Source organism: Pristis pectinata, chromosome 3 (assembly GCF_009764475.1).
Source record: "Pristis pectinata isolate sPriPec2 chromosome 3, sPriPec2.1.pri, whole genome shotgun sequence".
Taxonomy (NCBI): domain Eukaryota; kingdom Metazoa; phylum Chordata; class Chondrichthyes; order Rhinopristiformes; family Pristidae; genus Pristis; species Pristis pectinata.
In genome coordinates this window covers 49,912,211-49,931,686 of record NC_067407.1, presented here as the reverse complement: position 1 = coordinate 49,931,686, position 19,476 = coordinate 49,912,211, and the positions used below count along the sequence as shown (strand labels likewise).

General features: G+C 40.1%; 1 protein-coding gene across 4 annotated transcripts in view; it reads left to right on the top strand.

Annotated features, from left to right (window-relative positions):
* nr5a2 (nuclear receptor subfamily 5, group A, member 2) overlaps positions 1–19,476 on the top strand; it is a 154,857-nt gene that overhangs the window by 106,896 nt on the left and 28,485 nt on the right. The gene's annotated exons all lie outside the window — the stretch shown is intronic.

The window sequence follows — 19,476 nt, the reverse complement described above, 5'->3', positions numbered from 1 at the left end:
AAATAGTAACAGGAGTAGATCAAGCAGCCCCTCAAACCTGCTCCATTATTCAGTAAAGTCATGGCTGATCTACTCTCGGTCTTGGCTCCACTTTCTGACCTGTTTTCCCCAAAACCCTTGACTACCCTTTTGGTCAAAAATCTATCTCAGCATTGAACATATTTAATGATTCAGCCTCAACTCAACTCTCTGGGACAGAGAGTTTCAAAGATTAATGACTTCTTGGAAAGGCATATTCCTCATTTATCTCCATCTTAAATGAGCAAGCAGTTGCTCTAAAGCCCTAGTTCTAAGTTCCCCATAAAAGGAAATATTCTCTCAGCATTTATTTGTGAAGCCCCCTTCAAAATCTTAAATGTTTCAATGAAATCACTCTTAAATCTTCTAACCTGCTCAGCTTTTCCTTGTAATACAACCTTTTCATTCCAGAAATCAATCCAGTAAATCTCTGAATTCCTCCCAATGCGAGTGTGTCACTCAAATGTTTATTCTCCTTCCACATTGGTGAATGAAATCGGAGCAGTGTGTGAAACATTCAACTGATCCACTGCAAATTATTCCAACCAAAGGTAAACCTGTAAGTTCACAACTTGATACAGATACACAGCGATCGGTGGGCAGTTTTATTCTCTTTACGTCCAAGTCCCCTGATGGCAATGGGTACTATGACAGCCATTGATTAGAAGAACGATATTTCTAGTTAATCCCTCATATTGTTAGTCAATGGCCAGTTTATTGTGGTGACATCAATTCAGGTTTATCACATAATTAACAGCAGTAGTGTCATCACATTTATCACCTCGAAAATTATGAAGTCAATATATGTAAATCCAAATGAATATTCTGTTATATCATTTTTAGAGTTGGGTGTTGCTTCTGTTGTGAAGATCATCAGGATTTGCTGGCATAGCAATGGGTTTAGTTACTCTCATCAATAAAGGAAGATTTTGTGGAGTGCCCTGTTCTTTGCCATTATGTTGTCTGGATGCTCAGGACATTTGGCCAAGACAGCCACCTGAAGAAAGTATGCTCCTGTTGAAGTGTTTCAATCGATTTTTCGGGAGACCTGGGTAAAGCATGAACATTTTATTTCCATGCCAGCTGGGAGTTGGGCCAGAGAAAAGCCCAAAGTCAGATAGAAAGAACATTAAAAAGTTGCTTAGGTCTTCTGCATGGGTGAACCAGTTCGCCATTCTTCCAGCAGTATTATTTGCTGGTGGACTTCTATTGGAAGATAGACAATCTAAGGTTGAACCAGTGCTGACTGCACTTTATTCTCAAAACTGCTCTATTTATATAATGGTTTTCAGAGGATTAGTGGCAATGGAGAGAATAGACACAAGTTGATGGTTTTCCCTACTTTTGGGACAGTCCTTCTGAGGCAGGAATGCAGAGACTTTGTGCCTTACTTTTGTGAGCTTCTCAGCTGATTCAGAGGTGGAAACAGAATCTAAACACCAAGGTAGAATCCTTTGTCATTTGCACTAGTCTGTACAGATTCAAGTCAGTGGAACCAAGTTTCAGAAGCAGGGTGGATTGCACAGCTACAATTTAAATGTGTTCAGTTTGTACTCGAACCCCTTTTCTCTCTCCTTTTTTCCATTTGTTATCTTCCAGTTATCAAAAAAAAATTTCAATTATGATCAGGAAGAATGGTAAATATTCAACATTTTGGATGCTGTTTTTTGCATTTCAACCAGATTATTTTATTCATAAAATTTACATTCATATATCACCATTCTCACTGCAAGCCATATCATTTCATTTACATTTAAGTCAACATGACATCAATTTTTATTTTACATACTTTCTTTAGGCGAACAATTCAGGAATTTTATTCATTCCAATCCATCAGTGTGCAGTGATGGGAGGGCTTTGCATTCTGATTTTTTCCTTTGTTGTGGGAACACAGCAGTCACAGGAAGAACACGGAAACTCCACGCATACAATACTGGAGTCAGGAGTTGAACCCGGGTTGCTGGAGCTGTGAGGCAGTAACTCTACTAGTTGCACAAATGTTTGTCATAGTGAGAGCAGAGAATCATGCATTATGAAGTTGTATGGACGAAACTTGACAAAGACCAGTGCAAACCATTCTAGATCTTGGCAAACACGTGTTCCATAAGAAGATGGATAATGGTCTCCGTTCCACCACAGCCACCTCAAGCTTGGTATGCAATGGTTTTGACACTCTAGTTATGTGTGAATGATCTGACGGGGATAGCCCTTCTCAGCACCAGCCAAGCAAGATTTCAGTTCTTGTTTGAGAGTTCTGGTGATGATCATTCTGGCAAATGACTAATGGCCCTACAAGGCCTCAAGGACATTCTGTGCAGACCACTGCCAGACTGATGTGGCCAAAGGTGCTCTTTTACACAAATATTTCCACTAAAGATGAGTGGCATGCAACTGAACAGGATAATTTGTGAAATATGGTCAAACCTATTCTACAGTACCTTGGTATCTAGTGCTTGCATGCCTGGGGTCTAAACACAGATTGATGCACCTGCACACAAAAGCATTCATCAGGATGAGAGGTATGTTGGGTACATTTCCCCCCACCACCTCTTCCTCTGATCTGTACTGTACCCAGCAGGAAAATCTCTGACAACGTTGTGTTTCCCAGGAAAATGATCATCGATGAGCAGCACAGGATAGTGGACTATGGTAATGTTGGCTTGGATTAGGAGAAGGACTTCAACAGAATATCCCACACACATGATGGTCATACTGTCCAAAATTAGTTTGAAGGAAGGAATCCGGAGCTGGATATGACTGTGCTACTCACCCGAGGCTGAGGTACGACTCCTGATTTCTCCAGAGCTCAGCTCCCCTGCAGTGGAGCAGGTGGCTTTGTTTGGGGGAATCCCGCATGGTTCCTCTTTCAAGCTCTCTCCTGAATTTTGTTTCAAGATCGCTGCTCCCAACTTTCTGGAGCTGGCTGCCTTACTCTTTGTTATTGCAGTTGCCAAGAGCTGGGTCCATCTTTGCTGTTGTTCTAGGCACCTTTGTCCCTGGCTCAGCTATCCCTGGTCTAGGGTCTCATACAGCATGGAAACAGGCCCTTCGGCCCAACTGGTCCATGCTTACTAAAATTCCCATCAAAGCTCGTTCCATTTGCCTGCATTCGGCCCATATCCCTCTAAACTTTTCCTATCCCTGTACCTGTCCAAGTGCTTTTTAAATGTTGTTAATGTACCTGCCTCAGCCACTTCCTCTGGCAGCTGAGTATTTTCCCTGTGCTGAGTACTTAGTCTCTGGTTGAAAAAGTTGCCCCTCAGGTTCGTATTAAATCCTATTAAGTTGGGCAGATTTTGAAGACGTGACCTGCCTTCCTACCCAGGTTGCTGTATCCAGCTTTTTGGTGGCCTTCCTTCCTGTAGCTTGGGCAGACTACTGCTTTACAGGTGACCATTTTGTGCCTAGGTTTGCTGTGCTCTGGGCTGTCCCTGTTATACCTCATGCCCACAGCTCATGCCCGTTGAGAAGCATGAAGGCAGTGAATGATGTTTCCATCCTCATCTACCCTCAGCTTCACCTAATTACTATTTTCGTTTGTCCATGCATGTCTCGAACATAAGCACTTCCACAACAGGCATCTATGGGTTGAATATGCTTGATCAGCCTTTGCTGCTCCTTCTGTGGGAGGGAGAGGAAGGATTGTACTTGTGTGGTGCTAAGGTGCTCCTTTTCACTTCTCGGCAAGAGCGTTGGTATCCTTGGGCATCCTTCCACTTTGCTGAAGTTGGCATCAAAGTATCTACTCCCAGAGGAGTCTTACAGGGCAAAGATCTCTTCAGGTCTAAAGCCACTTGCCTCGAGCTTTCTTCATGAAAATGCATCAGTCACATGGCACATTGATGTCTGCAGACTTCATGTGCAATTGCATGGTGCTTCCACAGTCCGTGCCCTGGTGGTCGAATAGGGTCCCGGATGTCACAGCAGGGATGTGACAAAAATTTACATCAGTGAAAAAATTACAGAGGAAGTTTCGAAATAAACCAAGAATTAAAGTTCTAATCGAGAAAGCCTTTTGACTCACTACCCATTCATTATCCACGCTGGATGGGAAGCAGATAAGAGAAATGACTAGGTATTGATCCGATCTATCTACACATTCTTTACTTAATCAAATATTTAGGTGGAATACTGATGTGCATTTGGCATAGGAGCAATGCAAAATGAGGTTTCAGCAGTCCATCAACACCTGTTGCCCACCACAGCTGAATAGGCATTGTTATAAAAACCAAAAACATATCAAGCATAAAGCATATCATCATATTTGAGTATCGGTATTTGTGCAGTGCAATCTGCAGTTGGCAAGCATAAGCTTCTAGATGATTTGCCAAGGAACTGTGTCTGCAGAATACTAAAGTAAGACTCAGTGATGTGCAAGAGGATTCATGATATCTCAAACCTTGTCAGTTCATTGTTCTTGCAACTGTTCTTATATAAAATCCATTCACAGCATGTGGGCTTTGCTTGTGAAGTCAGCATTAATTTCCCACCCTTAATTCTTCTGAAAAGCAATCTCAGAGGACAACTAATGGTGGTTCTGGAGTCACATATATAAGCCAGAGCATGCAGCAATGGAACAATGGTAAATTTCCTTTCCAAAGGGAGATTGGTGAACCAGATGGGTTTTTTCAGCTATCTGGTGTTTTGCATTCACTATTACTGATGCCAGTTGTCTTATCCCATTTTTATTTAATTACTTGCATTTAAATTTGCCCACTACTTTGGTGGTAATTGAACTTGTGACTCCAGATCAATAGTCCAGGCCTCCAGATACCAGTTCAGTAACTTATCTGATTGTTAACTTGACTCCCTAGTGTCAGTGTCACTATCACTATCGCTTTTAATCACTGCATAAACAACCAGGCAAACAATATAATGTTAATGAAATGTATCCGTGCACTCTATCCTGGTGCTAGATTACACTGCAATAAGATTACATAGACTATTTCATTAATAGCTTGTTTAACAAATGTGTAAATGTTACAGAATCCTGGAAAGTAGTCTCAGAAAGCTGTGTTAGTTATAGAAGACTCTACAGCCACCAGTCACAGAAATAAGTATTTTGGATCCCCTTGGCACTGTGTGTGCTTTACTCCTTTTACAGGATAACATATCCTGTGAAATGTCACAAAGTAAACCATAAAGCAATGTGGTAATTTTATTCTGTAAATGTAAAATCCTATCCATTTGAAAGAAATTGAATTTATTGCCGAGTGACATTGAAGAGCATGGCCTCTGCAAGTTATTAGAACCATCTGATCCTCTTCTGCACTGGTCACTGTCAGCTTTGTATATCAAGCAATCTTATTACAGTTGAAATAAACTGCAAAACAACAACTTGCCTGGTATGTGCTTGGTGAACATTTGGGGAGCTGAGTTTTTCCCTCCAGACAGAAATTGTTTTGTCCCTCTGTATTCTATGATAGTATTCTGTGATGGAAGAAATGAATCCAGGTCAGAGGAAGATGAATTAATTGAGATTGCACATAAAAGTGCAAAAACAAAGGAGGCAAATCATTGAGCAAGGTTCTGAATATTATCTGCCATGGTGAATGGTTGGACTATCCACCAGCATCAATTTGGGGAGAGCTGTGACTGTAAGGTTTCATTACATGGGTAGCAGGATGACTAAAGCGCAGTATTTCATGTAATTCAGGTAAAGTGACTTTTTCATGGACTGGTCAATGATTGGTCACAGGCCAATGCACACACCTGACAGGCTGTGCATGTGCAGGATGAATGCCTTAAGTTTTAAAGGTCATTTGCTCTTGCACTGAATGATAAATATTTATGTCAGAAGCACAGCATTCTCTGCCATATTATTGATGGTACAGATTTACCTTTTAACAAGACTGCTTATAGTAAAGGCATTTACTTTAGCTTATCATCTGCATTGTAAATGTGTGTGTGATGCGGGAGAAATGCTAAAACGTGAACTGCAGGTGTTTCATTATTTGGTCTGATTGTGGTTTACAAAATAGTTTGTCTTCATATACTGCATTTCCATGGAGGATTAATCATACCATAATAATTTAAGTAAATGTAACTGTGGTGCTCAACAAAACAACATAGTTAACTGTGGCCTCTTTCTATTAAACCAGTCATAGAGCTATTGTGGACTGTGTCAGAAACCACTACACTGATTATGGCATCCATTTAGCAGGATGCATATAAGGATCAAAGATGTGAAGTTATAGAATTACATAGGATTTTAAAGTACATGGAGATTTAAACTGCACGAGTCTTCACTCATCTTATTTCTACCAACCCTATAAACAGGATTATCCAGTTGCTTGTTAAATGCATTTGTGGCATTAGCTTCAACTGCACAGTGTGGTAGCAGGTTCCACACTCTCACCACTCTGAGTAAAGACATTTCTCCTGAAACCCTGATGTATTGGTGAATTTATTTCTGACTCTTAGTTTTGGGTTCCCTGCAGGTACGACATTTCAAGGAATGAAGGACTAGTAAGTCAGTTGCAAATTTGCTGCTGAATTTAGCATATTTAAAAGCTAAAAGCAGTAAGTAAAAACTGTTTATTTCTTGATTGTGACTACCATGGAAACCACGCTGAAGAGGTCGCCTTCATTTGTGAATGCTAGACTGATCTGTCAAAACTTAATTCTGTTTTTATATCTTACACGTTCTGTGTCACTTAGCTGTGTTTTCTCAGACAGCAGGCTGCTAAAATTTATTTCAGATTACCTTCTTCGGAATATCAGAGTTTTTTCTGGATGCTTTGTGCTCAGTATTTAAGTTCTATTAATTAAGGAATTATTGGAGATCTGTGAGGCTTCTTTGTAAGAGGCATTTTGTTTTCAAACTGCATAGCTTATGTTTCAAATACATATCCTATTACCATGTTCTTTAACTACCACAGGACTCCATTCCCTTTACTACAAACCTCTGATTAACAGCCGTCAGCTCTGTGGCTGGACTCCAAGTGGATATACATTATTTAGATGCATCTCATGTTTTTTATTCATTCACATGATATGGGCAAGGTCAGCATTTATTGCTCATCCTTAACTGCACTTGCGAAGGTGATAGTAAGTTATTTTGCTTGAACTGCTGCACTTTATGTAGTGAAAGTACTCCCTCAAAATTGTGGTAGGGAGTTCTGGATTTTGACCCAGTGAATTGAAGGAATTTGCAAGAAAAGTGTTGCATTTCCAAGTCAGCATGATGTGTAGCTTGGTGGGCAATTTGCAATTGATGTCATTCCTATGCACTTGCTGTCCTTAATTTACTAGTTGATAGGTGTCAGAAGTTTGGGAGCTGCTGTGAAAGAAGGTTTAGCAAGTTGCTACAGTGCCTCTTGTAGATTTATACACACAAAACTACACCCTATTTATGGTGGAGGGAGGGAATGTTTAGAGTGGTAGACGAAATGCCAGTCAAAAGCACTATTTTACCTAGGTGGTATTGACTTTCTTGAGTGTGACAAGTATTCCGTCATTTCTGTAGAACTGTGCCTTAACCTGATCCAGGGTCTCAACCCAAAATGTCGACAATTTCCCACACCCACCGCCCCCCCCACACCCCCCAACAGATGCTGTTCCGCCCACTGAGTTCCTCCTCCAGCAATTTGCTTTTTGTGCCTTGTCTGTGCTGGAAGGCTTTGAAGAGAGGGGAGCTGAGTCACAAAATATCCAGCCCTTGGGTCTACTCTTGCAGCCACTTTATTTCTTTATTTATATGGCTTTAAGGCTCTGGAATTTTTTGTGATGCGACTGATCAAGGGGTTGTGGGTTAGCTTTCTCATTTGGAAATGGTCATTGCTTGGCCCTTGTATCCATTGTACTTGCACTGCTTCTCTGAGTACTGGCTTCTGTAATGGTGGGGACTATCAGAGGAGATGCAGGTAGATCTTCCATTTACAATCTTCTTCAGCCAGAGGTACTAAACTCATCAGCCTTGCCTTTTGAACTTTGCATGGGGTTCCATCATTGTTGAAAATGGCGATGTTTTGTGAAATTTCCTCTATACATTGATTGCTTAATTGGCAACCACCATTCATGATTAGATATAGTAGGATGACAATTATAATCTCTTCTGTTGGTTAAGATAAGACCTTTATAGTCACATGTACATCGAAACACACACAGTGAAATACATCTTCTGCGTAGTGATTTTGGGGGGCAGCCCGCAAGTGTCGCCACACTTCCAGTGCCAACATAGCATGCCCATAACTTCCTAACCTGTACGTCTTTGGAACTTAGCACTCTCCAATTAGGTGCTGCTTCTGCAATCTAACACACATGCATTTCTATGTAGAACCTTCAGTAAATTGGTAACTTGTGTTTAGGTATCATGAAGCACCACTTTGCATGCACTTCTATTCACCTTATTGAACTAGGACTGGTTCCATGGCCAGTTGGTAATAGTACAGTGAGGGAAATGCCAGATCAAAAGCTTACAGATTAGGCGGAGTAATATAAATCTACTGTTTACTGACTCTGCTGGATCTGCCCTGCATCTACTCCTCCATGGTATGATGGTGGGGACTCACAACACAGGGTACTGTGTCTTCATTGTATGGTCGGATTTATTCTCCACATGCACTTCTGCCAATACAGTTTTAGACCGATGCATCTGCAGCAAGTAACTTAGTGAAAATAAACTCAAGTAGATTTTCTTCTTCATTCAGTTCTTTGCTGCTGCACTAATCTGAAAACCATGTCCTAAACTCGTTGAGATTCTACTAAGCCAATCTTGATGGTGGACATTGATAACTCATCCTGCATTCCTGCTACTTTTCTCCCAACTATTCTGCAACAAGAAGGAACACGCATTCATCCATCAAGAGAGAGTGGTAGTTGGTAATCATGAGAGGATTATCTCATACATGTTAGGCCTTATACAGATTCACTCGTGAGGACTTCCAGGGCCATTGACACATGAAATCTAACCGTTTCACCGTGATGCTATGCTTTTTCCTCCTTCATTTGCCTTACGAGAATTCCTCAGTTGGATGCTCAGTCAGTTTTAAGATTTACTGTTGGTGGATGCCGGTGATCCTCCTGAACTGTCACCCTGACATCAATCAATGTTGGAAAAAGAGATCACAAGATTTTCACTCTGCAGCTTCACTGATGACTGTGGAATCCATTCATTGTTTTGCTGTTATGATTTGAATCAACTGAACAGTCTGCCAGGCCATTTCAAAGGGTAGTTAAGAGGTAATCACACTGCTTTCTTTCTGGGCCCATGCATAGTCCAAACTGGATAAGGACAGCATATTTCCTTTTCCAAAGGACATTAGTGACCAGCTGGGTTTTTACAACAATCTGGTAATTTCAAGGTTACAAATTTTGATGCTAAATTTTTAATTCCAGATTATTTTGTTAATCTTATTTAAACTTCTTAATTGCCATAGTGCAATTTGAATTCTTGCCTCAGCGCAACTGGCCCAGACCTTTGGGGACACCACAGGGTGAGTAAACCACTGTGCTTCCATATCTTATTATGCAGTTGTGATTCACTTTGCAGATATTTACATAAATGTGGGGAAGGCCACAGTTCCTCCAGTATTTTTTTTCAGGTACCAATGCACAATTCAAATGGAAAGCAGTTTATAGGCCCTCGTATTTAACCACGGTTGATACTCTGTGGGTTTTGAAGGCATATTAACGATGGGCAGTGTCTTCTGCAAGAAGTAAAGTCTTTGACTGAGTAGTTTTGCATAATGTGATCTCCAAGGACAGTGAATATGTTTCAGAGGAATTATGTACACTGCACAGCATGTTTAACCAATGATTTTAGCATTTAACGATGCAATCTAAAATTGTGCTGTTCTGTTCGAAACGTGGACGTTTGCATTTTGGACAGTATCTTTCATGAGCTCATGATGTTGCAAAGATCTTGATGGTAATGGAAGTGTTTGTGAAGTGTAGTCGCTGTTGCACTATAGGGAGGCTTGCTCCTAAAGCTAATATGCAAGAAGGAGCCTTGGAGTTTGTGCCCAGTTACAGGATTGTTCTGCTTGTAGTTCAATATTATCTTGGCTAATATCTTGAATCAACTGGGGAATTATTCTACATGGTTCCCTCCTACTAGCGAAATTGTAGTAGTGCTCTTCAACAATCCTGGAAGTAGCAAGCATGAAGTTACTGGGTGATGCAGGCCAAACGAACTGGTCATTAAGGGATTGCAAAAGAAGGCAGATGACCGTCCATGATATTTGAATCTCCACAGATCCCACATACAATGCACACTTCACTGTCAGAGCTGCGAATGCGGTCCTTTTCTGTTGGTAGGGATCCTTATGATTTGCCCATCATGGAGAGGAAATTCCCAGGATAGGTAATGGATCAATCCCCACTTGTTGTTTGATTAACTGGAGGAGAAGCAGAGAATGGTTGTCCTGGCTGAGCCACTCATTGCACTAACTGGCCTGGCTGTGGAATTAGCTGAAGTGTAGTGGTTGAGAGTGTTTGCTCTTAGCAGAGAGGCAATTACTGAGTTGTGCATTATTCAACAGGTAGATAAGCACATAATTACAGATGTCAGGAGTAAGAGCCAGTGTATATGTTTTACAGGCCCACTCCCAAATGTCATTGTGCTGCAGGTTTGAGTTTTCATGGGTTGGTGAGGGAAAGTTGTGTTGTGTGGTAGGCAGATTGCATTGAAAGTATAGTGAGAAGGGCTGATGTGGGGTTGGGTTGTTGTATGGTATTGATGGGGCAAATGTACAGTGAGGAGTGGTGCAGAAGGGTTTTGAATGTCTCTGATTCCCCGCCCCTCAAGGAATATTAATACAGGTGAGAAGCTAGTGCCTTTCACATACTTCAACCAGCTCTAGTAGCAGGCCATTGTTCATGAAGTTGGGCAAAGAAAACCCACGTGATTATTGATTGATTCCATTCTATGTTCTTGGGATGGTCATGCTTAATAATGTGGCTCCCCTCTCATGGCAGGCTTGGTAAATGAACTTTGACAAGTGTTTAGGATACAGCAACACAAACAGTGCCATAGATTAGGATGGTGCTCCAGGTATCTTGCAGAGAAAATGTACTTATTACAACACAGGTGGTGTTTATTCGGCCAATCAGCTCCTAGCAGAGCAATCCCATCCTTCCTATTTCCCCTCTCCTTATCTCCCTGTGGTCCTACAATTTATGCTTTCTCACATGCCCATCAGCTCCCACTCACCATATCAGCCCTCCTCAGTACACCTTCACCCCAGTCTCCCTACCACATAACACAGAACAGTAAGGGGTAATCTGTAGTGGCCAATTAACCAACCAGCACAGTGAGAGGATGTGAGAGGAAGCTGGAACACCCAGCAGAAATCCACATGCTCATAGGGAGAATGTGCAAACTCCACACAGACTACACCCAAGGTCAGGATTGAACCTGGACAGGCAGAAGTAGTAACAGCTGCAGTACTCTGTTGCCCTAAAAAAAACTGACTTAATCTTGATCAGTAAACACCTACAAATTTGTCAGCATCTTCACTTAAAAACCAAGCTTATGAGGATGTTCTTCTGTTCCATAAATGATCACCCTGTTTATAGCATTTCATGGATGAGAACTTTGATTAGATGACCTACTTCCCACTCTGGTTGCTTCCGTTTAACTGGCATGTTATTGGGATAAGTAGAGGGCTGCTGTTACATGAACAAATGGATGAAGTGAAGTATGTGCTTGGTTCACCTCCGTGCTGCTAAATAGTGTAATTTCTTACATACACTACATGGAAAGCCAATAGAAGATCTTTACAAGCTTCCAGAAAGAGTAATATCTGTGAAGATGCAGATGAAAATGAAAACGTGGCCAAAAGCTTTACTTTTTGTCACCCCACTCTCTCAAAAGAATATGGACCTGCAGATTCTTTACATGTGAAAATGTGTGTTAAATCGGCACTCTGCCAGTTTTGATCGAGGCCACAGAGGAGCAATATGTTAAAGCATTCAACATGCAGTGAGGTGTTGCAGTTGTGAATCTCAGACCTTATGCGTGTATAAATGCCCGGTGTTGTGTGCAAAGTACCACCTTGCCTCTGTTATCTCTTGATAAAGTGGAAGCTCTCAAAGTGGCAGTTTCCAAGCTTTGAATAAGAACGTAAGAAGCAGGAACAGGAGCGGGCCTCCAAGCCTGCTCCAACATTCATCAAGTTTGTAGCAGATCTTCTGCCTGGGTGCCATTTTCCAGCACTGCCCAATTCCCTTAATGTCCAGCACTTTGAATTGAGGTTATCAGTCTGACCCAACAGGGAAAAAAAATCTCCTTTCATGTAAGCTGCTTAAAATGCACACTGAGAGCTGACCATAAGTAACCAAGGAGACTAACTCATTTGGTTCAAAGGAATGCAGCTGTCCCAATACACCAACATAGAGCTGGTCTCAATCAGGAATGGAAAATAAATTCAGTTATGATCACATATCAGAAAAATCATTAATATTGAGTGTGACACTCACAGAATTGGATTGTGTGGAGAGATTTCACAATAGCAAGTTATATATTTCTCTCTGTGGATAATTGTAGAGTTATTATCAATTGTGTGAAAAGGCCACTGTTCTAAGACTACAATGCAAAATACGTGGTTTTGACCTAAGCTTTGTGGGCAGTACATGTTGTTTGAGTGAATTATATTTTTTGGATAATTTAATCTTAAACACTTTTTGCACAAAATCTACCCAGAATGATATAACGGGCAGAGCTGTTGGTTCAACTGTTGTTTCATAGCATGTGTTACTCAAATAGAATTCTTTCAAATGTTGAGGTCTGGAGTTTGCTCTCACTGTCCTTGCAAATTATTGAGGCCATGATCTCTAGTGGGATGACATCTGGGGCAGAGGACAAGTAAGTGATGTATTGGTTGTGCCAAAAAATGTTTTTGGGTGGTCACCCGGTGTAAAGGCTGGGTGGTTAGTGGATCTTGGAAGAAGGCAGGCAGAATGAATCAACACGTGGTTGACCAGAGCACTAAGTCCGGCAGTTAGCAGGATGAACTAATAGAAGTGATTATTGTTAGGAAAGTGAAAATCATTATACTTGAGATGCAAATAGCAGACAGAATTAATATATGTGAATGTTTTGTATTAACATCGGGAGAGAAAAATTATGTTGATTTGAGCATACAGTCCGAGACAATGTACAAGATAGCTACGGAGTTATTTTCATGTGGCAGCCATCTATCAGAATAGAAAGGAATAGAACAGTGAGGAGGAAAAAAACAATATAAGATTCCTCCTTCAGTTTGCAGATGCTTAAGAAGCATGTTTCCCTAAATACATGGATTTACTAAACTATGCACAGGTTGCACACAAACAATATACTGTACCCATTAAATGAGCTGGAAAAATTCAGATCAAATGACATCTTTGACTTCACTTTAGTTCCCGGTCAGGGAAGCTAAAGTAAGTGCAAGTTAATAGAGTTTAAATCCAGTACATGTGTAGCTTTAATGGGTAAAACAGTTAGGGCTTGTGTTAATGGAACCTGGCAGAGGAGATAAGCAGCGATTTGTCACTGGCTGCATTTGACCGGGTGCCTGTAAAATGAAGTGCCAATAAAGTGGAGGTTAGACATTACTTGACCCATGTTCTCTTCACTCAGCAGCTTGTCTTTACACTGAACACAATCTGAAACAAGCACCAAGTGACTGGCACCACATTACAATCACTGTCAAGCCTTAGATAAATGTAGTTCATTTAAAAATGAAGGGTTTATCAATGGGCAAATAATTGCTGAGCACTATTGATTCCCTGCATCTCACTCAACCTGGGACATCAGGGTTTGCTGAAATGGTAAACATTTAATCAGCATGCATGTCAAACAATGGACTCCATTCAACCAGTGCAAAGAAAGACCAAAAGAGTTTAAACACCACCATGACCTGACCTGACAATACATATTTAATCTACTGTGTCTACATGTTATATGGTGCAGGAGAGGATATATTTTTTGCTTTTCCTGCCTGATAACAGAAGCATTAGCAAACTGACACTGTTGTCTGTGGATTGTCTTAAAGACATGATACACAGAGCTTGATGATATTTACCCAGCACAAGTGGGGGGGAGGGCTGATAATATTTGCAGAGTCTTACAGGACTTGATGTCCCCAACCAACCAAAAGGTCAGGCTATTGTAATTGTAAATCTGAGTGCCCTAGCCCCTGCATCATGTTGCGGCTTAGTTTGGTTTCTGATGCATAGCGTATCCAAGCATCTTTTTTGTACTTTGTAGACACAGGTCACAGTACACTGTAAATTCTAATATTGTGTAAAGTATGTTGAGAGATTATCCTGAAGCAAATAAAAAGACAATAGCTCATTAAAACAATAATTGAATATTGGCACATCGTGTGTGCAAGCAGCTGGCTCCCTTAAATTAGAATTCTAGATCATCTTAGACACAAGATGTCCTGGGCTGTTAAGATTTGTGGAACACACGGGTGGTGCATATCTTAATTTTATTTTTAAACCACATTAGAGAGCATTGAGCCCTATTTGAGCCTGCAAGAAGTGATACAAGTATGCACCAAACTTAGTAAGGAGATACAAGTTTTCTCTGCTACATCGCCTAGTATACATTGTAAGTGGCTTTCTAAACAGATGGTTTATGATTTCATTGCACTTCACACAGATGGAATTTTCACACTCCACAATTAGAAATGAAAGTTATCTAGCGCTTGTTGAAATTATTATAGTTTCCAGTCACAGTCTCACTGGGCCCAATTCAACTAATATTTTTTGACGGACATGTCACTGAAACTGTATTGATAAATGAGCAGTCAGTTATCAAGTCACATTATCTCTCATTGAAAAGAGCAGTTCTGCTGGATGGAATAACTATTAATGCAACTTTATAACTGTCATTCTAACAAGGATAACCCTGGCAGCTGAAACTGTGTTGAACAACATTAGAGCTAAACGCAATTTTTTACACAAAGCATTCACATTAAACAGCAATAAAATTTCAAACAATTCTATTGAACGTTGATTAAAAGCAGTGTAATTCAAATCTACTAATGGCTTAAATCTGTCTAGATTAGCAACAAGAAAACCAAAAGGGTTAGTTTAAGAATAAACACATTTCCAAACAATGAATCTGAATGTCTTGCTATCATCTGCACACTATTTTCTATTGAATTCCCAGAAATAATAACCTAATTAACCACAAATACTATCAGCTGTCAAAATTGATGTTCATTTCTTTATAATGTGCATACAAGGGAGTTTGTGGTTACATACTCCAGAGACAAGAGAACACTGTTTGCAAATTACCATTTCTTAAATATATGAAATAATTTTAAATTCTGTAAAGATTGATTAACATTCAGTAGCAGTGACGGTTCGATATTTACACCTCTGAGAGTTGGCAGAAGCACATTATGGTGCATAAAACTGCTGGTACGTCTTAATTAACTGCAAGATAATAGGAATGTTTTTTTTCTAGTGAGCAAAGCAGTTTGGCAGTTCCTGTATATAAGTCATTTCCAAGTTCAGAGTTTAAGAATAATCAATATGGACATAAGACAGAAAGCAGGTCCATGCTGTGAACTGTGAGCACTGGGCTGTTTGAGGTATGACAAGCAAGAGTATCTGAGACATTTAAAATAAAATCACACAGAAAACTCATGAAAAGAATTAGAAACACTAAGCAAGCCATTACCATAACAGTCAGTGGATTTTAACCTTTAACCAGGTTTGGACTCGTATGGAAGGCCAGTAGAAAGCTGTCAGTGATCATATGTTGCAACCAATTGTGTATGTGTATAGTCAATAAAAGACTGCTTTCACTCACAAAATATGCTGAATCTGTGGTAAATAGTTTTCAAACATGTAAATACCTAGTAAGGAACAAGATTCAGGGCAATGACTACTGGCATGATTGATGAAAGGAGTAATCTAAGTCTTGTATCCTGCAGGTGTTATTATTTCGGCACTTCTGCTTTTCTGCTGATTAACTTTTGGTCAGATCAGGAGTTAAATACATTCTCCTACTGTGTAACCACCCAAGCAGCTGACATACTGTTACATTATTTTCCTTCCATTGCACTGGAAAATAGCAGTAAAAATCTTCTCTGTGGGATCCATTGACAGAAGTCCAGGAGGTAGCAAAAGAAAAGATATCAAGGCAGAAATGAGACCAACTACAAATTGACAGTTGAGCCTCTGGGGTGTTGGTAGTAATCTGGGTACTACAGATCTGGCATTTAAGGCAATCCATGCAGATACATTTGGTGCAGAAGTTACCAGAGTGGGCATCTTGGATAGATCTAGTGAAAGGAGCTTCAGATGAATGGTCATTAACCTGAAGTGTTAACCCTGTTTCTATGCGTAGATGTTGCCTGACGTGCTAAGTATTCCCAGCACTTTGTTTTATCTGGCAGCATGCTCTATTTATTTAACTTCTTCACCATTTAGCACAAAATTACTTAATATTGCAAATTGTGGGAAATACTAGCTGAAGGCAACAGGTATCTTGAAACTTAGTGATGACAGGGCAAGAGTGGTGATTTGAGGACAACATGGAGGACAGCAAATAAGATAAATGTTCTGAAAGAAAATTACAGGTTGAAATGGACAAAAAATCATTCAGTGAATCAAGCTTGAATAGAGACATAGAGAGATACAGTATAGAAACATGCTCTTCAACCCAATGAGTTTGGCCAACCACCTCACACCCATTTTTCATCCTTGTATATGCTCTATACTGGACTGGCTTAATGCTTGGCTCTTTCATCCCATATACGAACGTGTTCTCTTTCTAACCCAAGAGATCCAAGCATTATCTATTCATAGCTCTGTGTATGATTAGTTCATAGTTATTGCTAAGTAGAGGGAATCAAAATAAAGTTGTAAAGTGCTCTGAACAGACAGAGGGACTGAATGAACCAATTCTCATTCAAATACTCTATCCAAATGCTCGGGCTTTCTAGTTTTGCAGCATTTTCAGTCTTCACGTAAGATTCTCAGACTCTAGCTTTGTCCCTCTTTGGGGTAAAACAAATTGAAGCCTATAAGTTGCTAAAATAATCAGTGGAGGTGGATTTGAAATGTTAGTATTGACACCAACAAAATCTAGGATAACAGTTGACAGGAAAGTGAAATCTGGAAAATCCTCGGTGAGGTCAGAGCACCTGCCGACATCTCTAAAGTTCCACTGTGAAATTTGTAGCCAAGTATTGTAACATTAAATTTCAAGTATAACACAGCAGAAACTCTCAACTTTTAGGAAGAAACATCACATGTTGAAGACAGTCAGTAGTAACCTTAGAAAATGCATGTTGTAAAAAAAAGGATGTGTAATGTATTCCCAGTTAGCGAGGGAGCCATAAATTCATGTTAAAGAGCATCATGTTTAAAAAATGATGAATGCTTTATAACTATTTCAAGTAATCCATAAATATGAACAGTAGGTGGAGATTTTTCATTCACTCCCCATCACTTTCAGTCAGGGTACCACTGATAGTTTTCATCAGGATTTTGCTTGAATAGAACTTCACCTATCAATCAAGGTGCTGCAGCCATTGCATTTCAGCTCTGGAATGGAGGAGATGGAGGAAGTAAGGTCATTAGTTTTGTTTCATGACAGTGGGTTGGTGCAGTATGTAGAAATTAATTAGCTCTGCTGGCTGTTCAGTGTAAGCGGCTGTAAAGAGAAAAATCTCCAGCCTCTCAAGTTCTTGGCATTTAATTCCTACAGCAGTTGATGAGATAGCAGTTTAAGTTGATACTGAAGGTATTGTGGAAGAGACTGTTTCTGTCGACTTCTGTGGTGGAAGACTTTGAAGATGTCACTGATAAGGTACAGTGATACATGCTTGTCTTTCCTAAGTAAGGAATAAATGCTGGCATTTATGTTCTGACTTTCATGATCTCAGTAGGGGCCAAAGCATTTCACAGCCAATTATGTACTTTGGCTACCACATGTTTAAAGACATTTAGATTGGCATTAGTGGATCCAAATTCTGATACTGCATATCGATACGTGCTAAAGATTTCATCAAGAAACTGGCCTGGTGATAATACTGAACCAGGCGATATGAAAGGATTAAGATAAAGCTTTATAAGCTTGCATTTTACTGGTATTCATCAAGACCCCTTGAACGATTTGGTTTTAAAAGTCCCATGGTAGGCATGTCATCTGCTTGATCAAATAAAACAAATTCCTAAATCAGAAAGCACTCTAAATAAATGAAATACACATTATGCCAAACCAGCATAGGATGAAAGTGGAAACTAACAGAAAGATCTTTGATTATTGCAGAACAGTATAGTATTCAAATTGCAGTAAAAACTTTGTTCACTCGTATGTGGATTAGAAAGTCTGGAGAAAGAATGCTGGTTAATAGTCATAGGTTGGATCACGAAGAATATATTGACTCCTCTGATGTTCTTTCTTGTTACTGCAGTCTTTTTACTGGTTCATCAGAAATGTTATACTTTAACTTTTCTGTTGATGTGTCAAGTGTCAATGTTAGAACCCACTGCAGGCAAATCAATATCCACTCATCACTATTGGACATTTAAACAAAGGGGAGGATATCAATGTGCTATCACACTCGCTGTTTAATGACCACCGAAGACTAAAGAGTGTAAAAGCATAAAGTGATTTTATGGATCTGTTTACCAGCCTTCTACTCTCGACCTCTATCAGTATCCAGTTCCTCAATCCTGAATTGCACATGGATATTTCTTTGCTTGTCTCGAAATGTAGTTCACAAGGGTTGGTTCCTTGAATTTCAGTGGGAAGCTTTTCCCACCCATTGGAAATTTGGGTAAACGTTTTTCAACCTTTGAAATTAGTGTCAAGTAAACATGAGTCCTACACATTTCTCTATGACAAGTGCCCACTTAAGGCAAATAAGGCTTTCTCCTAAAGTACCAAATGAAATCACAAATTTCTGATGTAAAATCACACCATCTGTGATGTTTACAAACTCCACTGTACTCTCTCTGTCTCTCTCTTGATCCTTCTACTGCCTGTTCACTATTTATCCAGCCTTGGATGAACCTTCATTTCTTCCAGCCAAACACTTCAGACTGAAGACATTCACTTTAGCCGCAAATCCTGTGCCCTTAATGTGTACTCCAACCCTTTCTTTAGCCATGACCAGAGACTGTGCTGTACTATTTGAAATCCCACCCGATCTAGTCCTGAACTGAGGTTTTGACTTCATTTCCTCTCCAAGACAAAGATCAACCATTTGCATTTCAGAGACATTATCCAGTTCCGTGCAGTATTTTAGCTCTTCTGAAACTCTCAACCATACACTTTCAAACTCGAGTTTTCCATTGCATCCCTGGCCGGCCTCCCATCTTCCACTTTCCATGAACCTTGAGTGCATGTTTCCCTAAAATTTGCATTCAATCACTTCGTGTTACGCTTACATTCATCCTCCAGCCTCCGCTTACCCCCAATCATACAGTGCTTTAAATGTAAGATGATCATCTTTTTGTTCCAATTACTCCAAATCCTCAGTTTTCCTTCACTTTGTAGCT